This window comes from Cervus elaphus, chromosome 14, assembly GCF_910594005.1.
Source record: "Cervus elaphus chromosome 14, mCerEla1.1, whole genome shotgun sequence".
NCBI classification, from domain to species: Eukaryota; Metazoa; Chordata; class Mammalia; order Artiodactyla; family Cervidae; genus Cervus; species Cervus elaphus.
This window is the reverse complement of record NC_057828.1, coordinates 34,940,707-34,957,050: the sequence shown is the minus strand read 5'-3', so window position 1 is coordinate 34,957,050 and position 16,344 is coordinate 34,940,707. Positions and strand designations below refer to the sequence as shown.

The 16,344-nt window shown below is 42.7% G+C and overlaps 1 long non-coding RNA gene across 1 annotated transcript; it reads right to left on the bottom strand.

Moving 5' to 3' along the window:
* Positions 1-11,933: 11,933 nt before the first annotated feature.
* On the bottom strand, positions 11,934-14,724 carry LOC122707892. The gene is made up of 2 exons (XR_006344952.1): positions 13,925-14,724; positions 11,934-12,274 (listed from the first exon to the last, which is right to left on the bottom strand). It is a non-coding gene; the product is annotated as an uncharacterized LOC122707892 (long non-coding RNA).
* Positions 14,725-16,344: the final 1,620 nt, after the last annotated feature.

The window sequence follows — 16,344 nt, the reverse complement described above, 5'->3', positions numbered from 1 at the left end:
GGCTGAATAAGCAGTTTCTTGCTGATTTCTCTGTCAGCCTCTCTGGCCACATGTGGCTCCAGTTCATTTGCAGTGATTTTATTCCTAAATATTAAGAGTTTGGGGGGAATATGTGGAATATTTTAAATCAAATTGGGCTATTTTACTTAGATACCTCTTTTACATTCTTTCTTTTACAATTCTAATACCCAGGACAGGAATGTAATTTTTTGTTTTCTTCAGATGGAGAGATACACAGCAAGTAGATTCTTCCTTTTTTCAGAAATTAAAATCTACCCAGTTGGCTTGAATCTACTGCTGAACTGAGCACAGGAAACTGATTTCTGGCTAATTTTAAAACTTAAAAAAATATATGTATATATACAATAATATCTCAAACTAGGGGGAATTATTGTTTTGGAGTCTGCTACATTCTTGTTTTTTAGTCGCTCATGCCTGACTCTGCAATAACAGGGACTGTAACCCACCAGGCTCCTCTGTCCACGGGATTCTCCAGGCAAGAATACTAGAGTGGGTTATACTGTTGAACCCTAATTAAACTTTGTAAATGTGTGCTTTACAAAATCCTCCTTTATCAAGCATGTCTAATTCATTTTTTTTATGTAGCTATGTTTTAGCACCACAGAAATACAGTTATTGGATTTCTCCAAAATTCTTTCTCAAAAATCTTTAGTCAATATCTAATTTATATTATTCATCTAAAAAATTTTAACTTTTAACAGACTCCATTTTCGTTTTTTTAGCCTTCTGGCGGATTCTCCTTTAAACCCTGTTCCCTTAGTCAAGTCTCTCAGTATCTCTTTCTCTTACCTCTCATCACTGTTTCTTTTCCCCCGCTGTCATAGAATAGGGCTTGTCAGCTCAAAATGCTACCTGAGGTCATACAGGTATTTTAAATGGGTGAATAGGTTGGGAACAATAGCAGTTTTATGGGGACTCTGGGAAACCAGAGTCACTTGACTGCAGGAAGGCTGACACCATTCAGCTCCAAGAGTCCCCATGAGAGAATTCAGCATGAGATTTGCCAGATCTCACACTTTCAAGGAAAGCCAGAAATCTAGATTTTAGTGTGAAATATTCCAATTTTTGAAATGGTCGATTATTAAAAATTTTTAAGATCATTTCTCCCCCAAACCTATAAATGTCCCATAAGCCAGTAGAAATTTGTTACGTCCACCCTTTAACCAATTTGCTTTCATTAACATCTGATTATACTACACTGGGTTTGCTTCTCCCCCGACTCTGTCTGTACTCAGATTAGACTTGTGCAGTAACCTGGTGAATTATCTAGGGGGAGAGCACTCCCTCCAACTTGTGGCCACTTCAGGCCCTGGGACCAGAGCTGTTAACAGGAGCCAGGAGATGCACCTGGACTCTGAACTTTGCCACAAGCCTCTGGACAGTCAATGGTTAGGAGAGTGGTGCTCTGCCTGCTGAGGCTGGAAAAGAAAAGAGCAGCTGAACTCTAGTCTCCATCTGTCCACTTCTCCCTTCTTTTCACTTGTCGCTGTCCCTTCAGCCTCTATTAGTCCAGCACTTTTCCTGCCACTGCCAACACCAGGGGGCTTCCCTGATAGCTCAGCAGGCGGTAAAGAATCCACCTGCAATGTGGGAGGCCTGAGTTCGGTCCCTGGGTTGGAAACATCCCCTGAAGATGGGAAAGGCTACCCACTCCAGTATTCTGGCCCGGAGAATTCCATGGACTGTATAGTCCATGGGGTCGAAAAGAGTTGGACACAACTGAGCGACTTTCACTTTCACCAACACCAGGTAAGGCTGGCTATAGGTTCATCTCTGTTTCCACCCATGGACACAGACATGCACAGACACACACACACCGCTGCTGATTCCTGACTTGTTACTTCTTCTCACCTGTTCTTTATATTCATTTATTTGACCCTAACTGTAAATCATACACAGTGGTATATTCTTAATTATACTGGTCTCCTAATCAGTCCACAAACTTGAATAATTGGATGTTAACTTCATCAGAATAACTGCAGGTTGGATTTATTTAATATTTAAGGTTTTAAAAGCATCTTTGGAATTGTCATTTTATTTTTATCTTTATAAATAAACTCTGTGGCTTCAGTAGTGAGATATTGTCCTCCACTTTTAGTACACTGGGAAACTCTTGTCAGGCTCAGGGATCAGAAATATGAAGGTCTGCAAAGAAATTCTGATGTCAGATATTAAAATATTAGTTGACCTGTATTTTCACTGAATTATGTCTCTTTTCCTGTGCTTTCACTCTTTTTAACAAAACCAATTCATTACTACTGGTATCTACCCACCTGGATGAATCTAATAGCATTGTCAACTACGCTGTACCAATTTTGGGTGTGACTCATCTGACCCCTGTTTGTATGATGTCTCTCAGCCAGTTAGTAGAAGGTCAAGGATCAGTATTTTTTTCCTGAGTAGTATCATTTTAAAAAAATAATCAAATCAGGCCAAGAAATACAGAAAGAAAAGTAAATTTAAAGTTTTCAGGCAATGTTCCTATTTGCATACTTTGTTAACATTTTAAAAAACACTACACAGCTAACTTACGATCTAGTAAGACCTTCTTTTGAGAAGCTATATCAATTATGATTTTTTTGGAATACAACCCCCTTCCTCTGGAAACTCAACTGAATCTAGCTTTAAAAACTCCCCTAATGGCCAACGTTGGAACAATTTGAGCAACAAAATAGTGTTGGATTATAGCACAAAGTATAAGATAGGTATCATGGGTCCATACTGATAAAAATAATTAAGTAAATAAACAGATGATCAGGGAGAAGAGACAAGTCTCCTGTGCATAAGAATTCCAAATATAATTTATGTAATTACTCCACCCTCGAGGGGAGCATTAACTCCTCACTTCTTAAGTGTGGGCTGCTCAGAGTACGTCTTTCCAAAGAGGACAGTGTGGAAAGGGATGGGGGAATACATTTATAGTAGAGAAGCTTGACCCAGGCTACCCCAGACAGGAGTCAAGGTTAGTATCAACAGTGTTAAGTCCTATTGATAGTGTGCACCCTTGATGTGATGAAAATAGCACTTTACCCATGCGGTCTTCCTCCCCTCAAAATTTATTAGCCCAGTATAATCATGAGAAGAACAGAAAAATCCCTATAGAGGGGCATCCTGCAAGATACTTGACCAGCACTCCTCAAAACTGTCAAGATCATCAAAACCCAGGAAAATCTGAGAAACTGTCACAGCCAAGAGGAACTTAGGGAGACATGACAACAAAATGTAATATGATAACTCTGCTCAATATTATATGGCAGCCTGGATGGGAGCAGCACTTGGAGGAGAATGGATACATGTGTATGTATGGCTAAATCCCTTTGCTGTCCACCTGAAACTCTCACAACATCATTAATCAGTTATACTCTAATACAAAATAAAAAGTTAAAAAAAAAAATGTGATGTGGTCACTTGGATGGGATCCTGGGACAGAAAACAGACATTAGGTAAAAACTAAAGAAATCTGAGGTATTACACTGATATAAGCTATTAAAACCAGAGGAAACTGGATAAGGGGATATATAGGAATTCTTTGCCACCTTCCCAACTGTCCCACAAATCTAAAACTGTTCTAAAAAATACAGTGTACTTTTTAAAAAAAAATGTCATTTCACCTAAGAAAGAGGACAGGTAGGATGGTGCAGAGTTGGCTAATTCAGCAGGTCAGACACGTCAGCAACTCAGGTTTGTTCTGTCTTCCTGCTCTGCTTCCCTGACATGAGCTGACCTCCATGAGGCTGTCTCACAGCTGTGAGATGGCTGTGATGCAGGCAGACACGACAATGGCCAACAGAAGGCAGGAACTGGCTTTCAGCGTTCTTCTTTGTAACTGTGCAGAGTGGAGGCCTCTGGCCAGAACTGGGTGACGTGTCTGCTCCTGAGCCACTTGCTGAGAAAGCAGCAAGATGACCGGAGAGGCCACAGGAACCTATACTCCCCCCAGATCTCCTGGTGGGAGCATTTAACTAGCTGGGCTCTTCCCGCCCCTAAGAGGCTGAGAAGTAGACTATACTCCTTCACAAGAGAAAGCAAAGCTAATGACCGTTTCCCCAGGCTGGATACACCACTCTGGTCCCTCTTAATCCCATTTTCGTTGTATGTCCATTTCTCCAACTTGCACAAGTAATTTTGAAGGGTAGTCTATAAGGATTCTATGTTAAACAGCAAGTATATTATTTTCCTCTTTTCTTTTCAGTGGCTTTACCACTCAACTACAACACTGTTCATCCATTACAGAGAACAGGGAAAACTGCTTGGCTCTGTAGTGCTTTCCTCTGATAAGGCAAAAATATTCCCCACCCTGGTTTTCATCAGAAATGTAAATGACATGTGCTTGTAACAGGTCCTCCATCAAAATCCCTAGATAGTTTTCCAGTGTCTCAGTCCTATTACTAATACATCCTGTCAAGATCAGTGTCTCCAAATGGTGTAAATGTGACTAAGATGCTATATTTTCTAAATGGTGTCTAATAGGTTATAGAATAATTATCTGTTCAGTTCAGTTCAGTTGCTCAGTTGTGTCCGACTCTTTGCGACCCCATGAACTGCAGCACAACAGGCCTCCCTGTCCAACACCAGCTCCTGGAACCCACCCAAACTCATGTCCATTGAGTCGGTGATGCCATTCAACCATCTCATCCTCTGTCATCCCCTTCTCCTCCTGCCTTCAATCTTTCTCAGCATCAGGGTCTTTCCAAATAAGTCAGCTCTTCGCATCAGTTGGCCAAAGTATTGGAGTTTCAGCTTCAACATCAGACCCTCCAATGAACACCCAGGACTGATCTCCTTTAGGATGGACTGGTTGGATTTCCTAGCAGTCCAAGAGACTCTCAAGAGTCTTCTCCAACACCACAGTTCAAAAGCATCAATTCTTCAGCACTCTGCTTTCTTTATAGTCCAACTCTCACATCCATACATGACTGCTGGAAAAACCATAGCCTTGACTAGACAGGCCTTTTTTGGCAAAGTAATGTCTCTGCTTTTTAATATGCTATCTAGGTTGGTCATAACTTTCCTTCCAAGGAGTAAGCGTCTTTTAATTTCATGGCTGCAACCACCATCTGCAGTGATTTTGGAGCCCCCCAAAATAAAGTCAGTCACTCTTTCCACTGTTCCCCCATCTATTTGCCATGAGGTGATGGGACCAGATGCCATGATCTTAGTTTTCTGAATGTTAAGCTTTAAGCCAACTTTTTCACTCTCCTCTTTCACTTTCATCAAGAGGCTCTTTAGTTCTTCTTCGCTTTCTGCCATGAGGGTGGTGTCATCTGCATATCTGAGGTTATTGATATTTCTCCCAGCAATCTTGATTCCAGCTTGTGCTTCATCCAGTCTGGTACTTCGCATGATGTACTCTGCATATAAGTTAAATAAGCAGGGTGACAATATACAGCCTTGACATATCCTTTTACTATTTGGAACCAGTCTGTTGTTCCATGTCCGTTCTAACTGTTGCTTCCTGACCTGCATACAGGTTTCTCAAGAGGCAGGTCAGGTGGTCTGGTATTCCCATCTCTTTCAGAATTTTCCACAGTTTATTGTGATCTACACAGTCAAAGGCTTATAATTATAATTACATCTGGGTCTTACAGTCTTTTTTCAAATGTGAGTTGGGGAAAAATCCTTAAAAATAAAATATGTAAATGTCTCATATATTCAAGGGAGGACAAACATTGACAGAAACCACAGTTGCCATCTCTCCTAAAACCAAGAAAAGGTAGGAAATCAGAATGACAATGGGAGTGACTTAAAGATACAGGTCCTACAAGAACACTTGTCAGAGAGTCATGAGTTCCAGGGTAACATGCACTCACCAGGGCTTGAAGCCAGGTTATACTCCTGAGAAAGAGCATTTTATTCATTGGAGACTTTCTTCAAGAGGAGAAAAAAAAAAAAAAAAGAGAAAGACATTGAAAAGCATACTATTGTCTGGCAAACAGTGTAAGCTGAATTTGGTGAATTAATATGGATTTAAGGAAGCCACTGGGGTAAAACTGCTTCTTCCGTTCAGCCCCCACCACCTCCTATTTCTCCCCTTTACCTGTCAATGTAGACAATAAGCAAAGAATAAAACAAACGCATAACAAAGATTGTCTAATGATCATTTCTGAGTCTTCTGTGCTTCTCTTGCTTACCCAAATCCCTAGAGAGGCAACGGTGTGGACATGAGTTTTATACCTGAAGGGATTTGTTCTGGGAGGGTGTGTGTTTGTGTCTGTGTGTCTGTGGGGCTGTATGTATTTGAAGATGGGAATGAGGGTGACAGAGAAACTGTAAGGACACCTGTATCTATCTGATTTGAAAGGAGAATGTTTTGAACAAAACACCGATGGTGGGGGTAACCTGATCCCTACTTCAGCTAGAATCCACTTCAAGACCACAGGAGCCTGGGTCACCTCCACCAAGGATCTGAGATTAAGACCCTTTTTAAGGATTACTTAAAATAGTGGGAAATGCTGAGAATCAGTAGGTGCTTGATTGTTAAGGAACAGGTGAGACTAAGAATTCTGCTTCCCTCTCACCCTTCCCAGGCACCATTCCTTGGTTCCCTAATAAACCATGCACATCAATCCCTGTCTCAGAATGCATTACCTGACCTAAGACAGTTAAGGCCAGGATAAAGGTCTAAGTGTGAGTGCATGCTCAGTCACTTAGTAATGTCCAACTCTTTGTGACCCTGTGGATGGTAGCCAGCCCTTCAGGTTCCTCTGTCCATGGGATTTTCCAGGCAAGAATACTGGAGCAGATTGCCATTATCTCCTCCAGGGTATCTTCCCAACCCAGGGACTGAACCTGTATCTCCTGCGCCTTCTGCATTGGCAGGCGAATTCTTTACTGCTCAGTCATTGGAGAAGCCCAGGTCTAAGTGTACCTACTCTGAAATGGGATTTGTGAATTAGATCACCCAGAATCCCCTGGTATGCCTAGTGGAGTTACCAGTGGTGAGCTAGGATGTTCTCAGCTGTCTGAGAAGTTTACGGTGTGGGGGAGAGTAGTAATTAAAAGCTCGATGATATCAGACAGCTCTCGCTGAGTGCTACCAGTGTACTGGAGAAAGACAATGAAAGGCTATGAGTGAATAATCCCCAATTTAAGACAACGTGTGGGAATTAGAGGACCTTCTTGGCAATATGTAGGGTTCTTATCTCAGTCAGAACAGAAGCAAAAAAAAAAAAAAAAGCTGAGGATCTTATCCAGGAATTAATTATAAGGTTAATGAAGCCTCAGAGAAGATGGGATTTTCAATCCTATCCAGTTTGCTAGGCCCAAATCATGGCCCTGATTGGGAGGAAGTGGGAATTTGAGACTTAGGATTTGGACATCTGGGTTGATCATTCAAGCACCCAGAAAGCACCTGGATTGTCCTGAGTCCCGGGTCCTGCAGAAGTGACCCCTGCTTCCCTGTTAAAAGACAAGACTCCCATTTCCATGATGATGGTGCAGAGGTCCTCACCTTGCAGGGCAAATTATGCCCCCTCCCTACCTCAGGATCTACCCCCACATCAGCTCCCTAGCAGATCAACAGCTGTGATCAAGTCAGAACATAGCTTGACCAGGGAAGTGTTCAGCCTGGTGAGTAAGAAAGGGGACTCTGCTGAAGAGGCTGCAGGAATGAACATGTGCTCCAGAGGGTGGGGTGTATGAAGTTTCAAAAGCCCATCATATTGTGACTATTTAGTAAAGGACAAGTGATTGCATTATGTACCTCCCTCCACCAAAAGGAAGTCCGTCATTTGGTAAGCCTCTTTGGTTTCTGAAGGCAGTATTTTCCCCCATTGAAAATGCTATTCTGACACATTTACCAACTCATGTGGAAGGCTCATAAGCTTAGAGTGGGACCCATGTCAGGAAAGAGCTTTGTGTCAGGTCTAGGTTGTGATGCTGCTTGGACCATATAACTAGCAGACCCCCTGCTACTAGAGATATCTGTGGTGGGAAAAGATGCCATGTGGAGTTTATGACAAGCCCAGTAGGAGATTCACAATGTAGAACCCTAGGGTTCTGGAGCCAGGCCATGCCATCTGCAGCAGAGAATCATATACCATTTGAAAAAAGAGCTCCTGGCATGGTAATGGGCCCTGGTTGAGATGGAGTGCCTAACCATGGGACATCGAGTGACCATGTGGCCCATGAGAATCTGGGTTCTGTCTGACCCACCAAGTCATAAGACCCAGCAGACCTCAGAGCAATTCATCACAAGATAGAAGTGGAGCATCCAGGATGAGACATGAGCAAGGCAAGTGGTCAGGAGGAAGAATCATAGGCAGGGGGCCCAGACATTCATGTCACCCACCACTGTCGTACCAGCTCCTCTCCCTCAGCTCATATCTGGGATAATCACTGATATGTCCATGGAAGTTTCTTGGGCCCTGGGCCCTTAGTAGTGAACTGAGAAAGGAAGAGGCAGGCTAGGCTTAGTTTATGGAAGAGTCAGGTTAGCTTGTGGATGCAAGCCAAAGACAGACAGTGACTGCATAATCACTTCTCTTGGGAATGGCCTTGAAAGGCAGAGAGAAGGGGAAATTCTCCTTCGTAAGAAGAGCTTTGGATTATCTACTTTTGAAGAAAAAGAAGTAGCCCCTGCAGAGACTCATAACAATGATAAAGGCTAGGCTGGGGGCATGACAGAAGCAAGACAGGAAACATTAGGGACAAGGACTCTGGGAAAGATGTGTGCATGCAAATAGGACAAACGGTGAAGTTCTTTGTATCACCTTTTAATGCCCATCCCATCAGTGTACTACAGAGGGGGGCCTAAATGACTAACAGAAGATGAGTCACTGGTCAATGCTAGCTGCCTCCATCAATGACTGGCACAACTGGTGCATAAACACAGTAGCTACCACCTCAGGGATGGAGGCAATGTATGGGCTCGGCAGCACAGGCGTCTCACTCATCAAGGCTGGCTCAGTCACTGCCAAGTGCCCAACCTGTGAGCCACAGAGACAAGTGCTGAGCCCCAGATGGAGCACCATCCCTTAAAGAGACAAAACAGCCACTTAATGGGAGCTTAGTTACATGGTACTTTTTCCACCCAGAAGGGGAAGTGATTTATCTTCATTAGAATTGACACATAATCCAAGTATGGGTTAGTTTTTCTGCCTACAGGGCCTAATCCACTACCTGAAGGTCTACAGAGTGTTCTACTGACACGGGTGTCCATAGGTTATTGCATTTGACCAAACAATCCACTTTACAGCAAAGGAGAGGCAGCAGGAGCGTCTGACCGTGTGTCCACATGGCCTTCCCACCTGCCAATGTAGGAGACATAAGAGATGCGGATTTGATCCCTGGGTTGGGAAGATCCCCTAGAGGAGGAAATGGCAACCCACTCCAGTATTCTTGCCTGGGAAATTCCATTGACAGAGGAGTCTGGCAGGCAACAGTCTATGGGGTTGCAAAGAGTCAGACATAACGGAGCGACAGAGCACGTGCCCGTCATAATCATCATGGTGCCCACCTAGAGAGAGAGCAGTCACTGGCTTGAAGATAATTCCTTTTAAATACAGACACCATCCTCTAGAGCCTTAAGTCGAAGACCATTATATGGTATCATGTCCCCAAACAGGTCTAGGAACCATAAAGAAAAAGGAGGAAATAGCTCCCAGTGGCCCAGTTGGGAAATGGATACCTCAAATCCCTTCTGTGCTGGATTCTTCAGGGTTAGAGGTTTTGGTTTGAAGGAAGGGAGTGCTTCCACCAGGGGGCACAGCAAGAGTCTCACTAAACATTAAGGTACAGCTGCCACGAGTTTTTCCAGGATCTTCGTGCCTGGAGACTATCAGGCAAGGAAAAGGGTTGAAAGTAACCTCTCATCAGGGGGAGGAAGGGTTGCTGTCACACAGCGGGGGAGAATTTGCTCACCATCCAGGTGACCTATGGTGGCGTGAGTGCTCCCCTGGCGAATACCTACGGTAGACACGCACAGCACGCACAGCCTGAGAGGTGCGGGGTGAGCAGGGGGTAAAACGTGGGGCTCAGGTGCAGGTGGTTGCCACCAGTTAGCGTCTGTACTGGCAGAGGTGCTGGCTGAGGGTGAGGGGAACACAGGGTGGGTAGTGGGGGCAGGTGGGGACCAACTACAGCTGTTGTCCATCACACTCACCTTCCTCTTGAAGTTGCTGCGGAGAAAGAAACCAGTAAGACTGCTGGAGGCCTGGTTCCCAGAGGGAGTGAAGATATTACACAATGCAGACCCGAGAGTGTTAGGAGTGCACGTGTTGATTCACCACCAAGGTCCCTGCTCAGGACCTAGGCACACATCTCCCCAGCCTCCCGGAGCAGTGACTGCAATGGATGCCTGGAAACCACCACCCTCTTCCTCCCCACCCCGCCCCCAACCCCCCACCTCCCTCCTCCCACCCCTCCACGCCCCTCCTCCTTCCTCCCACTCCTCAAACCTCATGCCACCAAAGGGAGTTGCCTCACCCAGGCCTGTGCCTCCCGCCAGGGGCAGCCCACATCTGATGCCTGCCTGAGGTGGGGATGGAAACTGAGGTCTCTTGCCTCAATTCAGTCAACTAAAGGGACACCCCAGCTTCAAAGCACCCCAGGCAGTTGGCTGAGGCCTCTGTTGTGACTGCACCAAAAGTCAGAGCCTCTGCCCAGTCTCACTCCTCCCCCACTCCCTGAGGTATGGGCCCTCCACCTTCCACGCACCCCCACAAACTCCTTGCAGGCACATCTCTGCCTCCTGGGTGTCTGTTTCCCAGGAACCCTAACCTAAGACAGCCTGAGACTGGCTACAAGCGATAACCAGCAAAAACATCATAAACATTGCTGGTTTAATCAGAATATTGTAAAATTTTCAGGGCTGTCCCACCTTAAGTTGGAACATTCAGGTGAATGACATTTGTAGTTTGTCACTGGTCTAAATTCTTCCAACTCAGGCCCAGACACCTCTAGCCTGCCCTTTCCCCAGACTTGCTGTCCCATACCCACCCCCTATGTATAGGAGTCATTTAATATTAATAGAATAAACAGCTTTGGTTCGGCAGTTCACTTATACCGCACCAAAGCAACAAAAATAACAGAAGCAAACAAAACCCCAGAAGCCAAACATATGAAACCCCAAAACACCCGAATACAGCAAAGTGTTACCTGTCCAGCCAGTCATGTAAACATCCATGACTCACTCATCTCTTTTTGTAGATGTTATGGATTTTTATATCTAAACACTGATCACATAAAAGGACTAGCAAACTCTGAAAACTTAAAGGAAAGGCCCAAATTCCACTTTCATCAAACTTGTGTCTGATTTAATTTTCTGTGACTTTAACAGAAATTAAATGTTGGGGAGAAGAGAAAAAAGAAATATTATTCAGCTTATACAGTAGGCTCAATTTGAGCAGGTGTTTAAAATTCACTGTTAGGTAAACTAGACTCTGATGCAAAACTGTACTTTTGTTGGGTGATGCATATTTCAAACTTTTACTCTTTTTTTTTTTTGCTAACAGAACCTTGTTTTTTTCCCCTTCTTTTTTTCCCCCAGCAGGAAGGCACAATCATTTACAATACTGCCAAATATAACAAACATCTACAGATGGGTTGGTCTGCAGCTGGAGGCTTTAACTTCATAGTATTTATTTGAAATACCCAAGCCAGCAGAGCAGGGCTTAAGCACAGTGGGCACAATTCACAATGTTTTGGCTCTGGAGCAAATAGCAGTTGAACTTAGTTTTTTCAGAGAAAATGGAATTTATGCAGATGTGCTTTGCACTAAATTCATTAAACAATTACATCCTGGTGCAGTTTTCACATTTTTGTAAAGGATCCACATAAGCACTAATTAGATCTAAAACAATGTTACTGGGCAAATTACAGTGCCGATTGTCTGCCTCGTCTTGCGATCCGCATCTGCTTGGCAACGATGATGATAATTTAGGTGCAAGCAATACAAATGTTGGTTTTTGTTACATTTAATAGAAATATTTATTTAAAACACACTATGGATTAATTGATAATGTAACCAGCCTTAAAGAGCCTCCAAATGTTTTTCTCACGGACTTTTAGTGGTAAAACTGAATATGTGAAAATATAGTAGCTGAAACTTCTCACCATCGCTAACTGGCGTTTCCTCAGTGAGGTTTGCTATTGAAAGGCAAGTTTGCATTTCATTTGGCTTCAAGTGCAAGCTGGGTAGCTGAATTACAGCAGCGCCTTTCAGAGTGCCGCATTTGAGCATTTGACGCAAAGGCAGAACCGCTCTCCTCCACAGCTCCCAGCCACGACTCCCCAGTCTGCCTCTTCTTCGGTCCTTGGTTTAAAAGGACAGCTCAGTGTTAGAGAAGTATTCCATTCTTAAGTATTTCAGACATCAGGGTATGTTTTCTTTTGTCCATATTCATCTGTTTTCTATTTCCTATATCATTCAATGTAAGAAGGCTTATTAACATTTAACCATCAAATCAGTTCTGCAGAAGTGAGGACATTCAGACAGGGTTTCTATGGCAACTTTGAATGTACCAACTTAATTCAGGGCTTGCTCTAGGCTGGTCACCTCCATTATTGCTCACATCCTAGACATTCTTTAACTCGCTTGACCAGCCATGCAGTTGAGAATCCTGTGTTACCATTCTGCTCTCACCCAGGACAACCGCCACCACAACTACCTAGCCTTGCTTTATCCCTGGGAATGAGGCCAACGTGGTGAATCAATTTGGCTGCTGGTTTCCTAAAAACCACTCCTGTTGTTTGACTTCTCAAATGGTTACTTTATTGTTCAGAGCTAGTTATAAAAGAGCAAGCTCAGTGCCACCGCCAACAAAGATTAAGAGGCAAAATTAAACTCCAGATTTAATCATTGCCAAAGTCCATGTTTGGAAATATCTCCTCTCCAAGCAGGAATACTAATTATTAATGCAAAGCACAGCAAATAATAATGATGCTCTCAACATTCAGCATCCAGTTTCCTTTTCTTTACTGGATTACTTCCCTAACCTTTGTGTGGGCCTTGCCGTTTCATTCTGCAGTTTTGCTAGGTAAGACATTGTAACTAGAAGGGTGATAATTCCTTCAACAGACCTAATTGGTAGGTCTGAAAATGCTGTGTTGGTTAAATATGAAATTATATCCTCCTTGAAAGAAAACATAACTTAGCACTAGTTTAGAGCTTGGAATAGCTCAGAGATAAAATGTTGTTAGGCCTGTGTCAAAAGGCAAAGTAAAATTTGTAACAGAAAATGTATTTTTGAAGATTCTGAAAAAGTGAATCATTAATATTTCATAACTTGAAACTCAAATTCTTGTTGTTTCACCTTGGGAAGATATTTGATACTATAATTTACTCCTATTTAGAGTTTTAAAGGGGAAATATGATTTAATTTTTATTAGATTAAAAATAACAGAAGAGTTATTTCTCAAATTTTCAAAAGTTGCCTTTGGATTGATAGCAAATGGAGAAAATGCTAAACAAAGGGCTGTAATTTTAGAAAGTTATGAACAACTGGAAAAGGGTTGTTATGACAGCCTTTTCAATTATAAGTGTTAATTGCTCCTATAGTCAATAAAATGTACTATAGTCTATGCAACTTCTGAAGAGATAATTAAATGAAACAAGGGAGCTTTTGGTAAAACCAGTTTAATTCAACTACTGTACCTTTTTACCCTGGAGGTGAGTGAGCAAGTGAAAGTCACTTCTCCAGGCTTTTTGAACCAGGGAATGAACCCAGGTCTCCGGCACTGTAGGCAGATTCTTTACCATCTGAGCCACCAAGAAGGAGAAGGAGGAGGAAATGACAGCCCACTCCAGTATTCTTGCCTGGAAAAGTCCATGGACAGAGAAGCCTGGTGGGCTACAGTCCATGGGGTCACAAGGAGTTGGATATGACTTAGCAACTGAGCATGCATGCACCTTTTACCAATCGGATTCCATTTCTTTTTGGTTGGCATGGATGATGCCACTTACTCTTTCTAACTTTATAAGTCCTTGGGTAGTGAATATCTTTGGCCTTGAGACAGTTCTTGGTTCTGCTGTATCATTGTTCCTTCCTGGGCTTCTTCCTTCTCCCATTCAACAAGTTCTGGGCCAAGAAACATGTTAGGCATCATAGGTCCAGAGAGGGCTGAGCCCGAAGCCCTGCCTTCATGACATTCACAGTGTGATGGGGAAGAGCTGTGCATCTTTATCCAACACGGCACACACTTGCTGTTCCTGATTATCTGAGGCTGTGTACTGGAAAACAAATAAACAACAAAAATAAACAAACAAACAAAAAAACAACCCAGAAGTTGGTATCAGGTGGCTGTCGTCATTAGGAAGCAACCTAACTATCTCCATACAGCCTTGTCTTTCTATACAGCTGACCATTTTTATTGCCAGCATTAAAATTTCCTCTTGAATTTTCTTCAAGAAGCTTTTGTCTTTAACCAGTTTCACTTTACAGTAACCAGATTAAGTCATCAGGGCTCTCAAATATTTCTGCTAGAAATTTATTATCGTCTAGATTTTGCTTCTGTACTGAGCAAGGGGGTAATTCTCTAGTTGAGGTAGCATCATTAGTATAACCCAGACAGCAAGAGCTCTCTATTTGTATATGAGAGGAAATTTTTACATTTGAACTTCTGTAGCAGGAAGGATGGTGCTATGGAAAAAGGAACATGGGCTACATTTTAGGCTATAAACTGTTAAATTAATTTTTGTTTAATCAGAAAGGAATTAACTTATTAATAAAATCATTTCAACAGAAAGGAGAAGATATTGTGATGGAGAGGGAGCCAGGAGCCCTTGGGTAGCTAAAACGATGCTAAGTATCTGAAGACTGGAGGCCCCACAAAGTACTAGAGAAAACTGAAAGGGTGGAGCGTGCCTGACGGACACTAGCTAACGTCTTCCCTTGGCTCGTTAGCTCCAATTCCTCCTTTAAAATGCACACCAAAACACATGGTAAGAAGTTTGGTACTGAGCTAGGCTGTTCTTTCTCTATGTGTTAGATTCTGGCTGGTTTGACATTTTTAAGCACCTACGATGTGTTAAGAATGTGCTGTTTTGAAGCGAAAGAGACACTAGAGATATAATTCCTCCCTGTTTTCAAATTCTGCTTAATTGAGGGCAGGGACTATTATTTTGTCATTTCTCCTTATGCCTTCAAAGCATAACATGGTATCAAACACATCGTGTTTTCTCGTTATCAGTGGAGACAGACCCCTAAATAGATAATTTCAATCAAAATAGTAGGTACAGAAGAAATGAAAGGCCATAGGAGAAGGCCCTAGCCCAACCCTTTGAGTACTAAAAGATTAGTACATGTTGACCTGCCAAGAAAACTGGAGAGGGCTTCCAACAGAAGAAAAGGCTTGCATGCATGCATGCTCACTCGCTTCAGTGGTGTCTGACTCTTTGCAACCCTATGGACTGTGGCCAGCGAGGCTCCTCTGTCCTTGGGATTCTTTAGGCAAAAATATTGAAGTGGGTTGCCATTTCCTTCTCCATGGGATTTTCCTGACCCAGGGATAGAACTCATCCATTTTAAATCTCCTGTGTTGGTCGGCAGGTTCTTTACCACTAGCACCATGTGTGAAGCCCAGAAAGGCACAAGCAAGTTGTAGAAAAACAAAACGACGTGGTGTTTGAAGAACTACATACACACTGAATGAGTTAATGAAGCTGATGCTTAAGGGGGATCACTGAGAGAGAAAACCTGAGCATTAAATACAGACCAGACTTCTGCTCTATGGCCCACACTGAGGACTTCGGGTTGAGCAAAGTCTGGGAGATGGTGAAGGACAGGGAAGCCTGGTGTGCTGAGTCCATGGGGTCATAAAAAGTTGGACATGACTGAGTGACTGAATAACAATGAGAAGCCGTTTCAAGGGTTTTAAGCATAAATCATACTTATGTACAGTATTATCTCACTCTCTACACATTATTATTATTGTGTATTGGATACTTACTGTCAGATGCACATCTAAGTACTTTACATGCCTTTTCTCATTTTACAGAAGACAGAACCTCAACTCAGAGAGATTAGGTAACTTACCAAAATCACACTCGTAAATGCAGAATTTGTACAGGTCTTAGTCACTGCAGTGAGAGTCAGTAGGATTTCACAAAGATGTATTCTAACATTGTGGATTTTGACTTTTCTCTTTTCCTTGAAGCTAACACTAGATTTTCAACCTCATGTTTCTCTAGAATTTACAACTCTTTTTACCCCCTCATTCACATTTCTATCTTTCTTGGAGAGTACAGAGGGACCATTAAACTGTGAATTCCTTTTTTCTTCTAACATCTCTGTGATGATTATGGAAATAGACATTAATTGGATCATCTCATATGCTGAATTTGCTCTTTTTATGAATCATTTAAAACTGGGGAAAAAAAAGTGG